Source organism: Calidris pugnax, unplaced genomic scaffold, assembly GCF_001431845.1.
Source record: "Calidris pugnax isolate Ruff unplaced genomic scaffold, ASM143184v1 scaffold44, whole genome shotgun sequence".
NCBI lineage: Eukaryota > Metazoa > Chordata > Aves > Charadriiformes > Scolopacidae > Calidris > Calidris pugnax.
The window spans coordinates 23105763-23106325 of record NW_015094506.1 but is presented as its reverse complement, the minus strand read 5'-3'; the positions used below and the strand labels follow the sequence as shown (position 1 = coordinate 23106325).

At 75.1% G+C, this 563-nt stretch overlaps 1 protein-coding gene across 1 annotated transcript in view; it reads left to right on the top strand.

The window, feature by feature from the left end:
• XPOT (exportin, tRNA) overlaps positions 1-563 on the top strand; it is a 38237-nt gene that overhangs the window by 326 nt on the left and 37348 nt on the right. The window lies entirely within an intron of this gene.

Sequence of the window (563 nt, the reverse complement as noted above, 5' to 3'; positions counted from 1 at the left end):
GGGCTCCCCCGAGTCACCCGGCCGGTTCCAGTCAGCCTGGCGCCGCCTCCTCCGTAGCTGTGAGGTGCTGGGGAAGCGTGGGGGGAGACGCCGCAGCCTCCCTGCTCGTCCCCGCTGCTGGGGGAGTGCGGGAGGTGCCGCGGTCGGCCGGTCCCCGCCGGGCCGGTGCTCTGCGAGGCGGTGGGGGCTGGGGGGTTTTCTAACGTAGGGCTCGGCGTGCGAGAGCCGACCCCCCGTTATGGCCCCGGTGGGGGAAGGAAGTAACCGTGTGCTCTTGGGCTGCAGCGTGAGGGGAGGGACCTCCCCCGCACCTCCATATTCCGCTGCTCTCGGTGCGGTGGTTCCCCCGCCGTCCCGCCGAGGGAGGAGCGCTTTGTCATGCCGCCGCCGCCCCGGGAAGGGGCCCGAGGGGTTCGGTCGCAGCCCCGGGTGTCTTCGGCGCGGATGTGGAGGCGGCGGGGGCTGCCGGCCCTCCCCGGCGGGGCTGCTGAGCCACGCAGCGGTGTTGGCTCTCCGGGCAGCGGAGGCTGCGCTCCCTTCCGCCCAGTCCGCGGGGCGGGGGG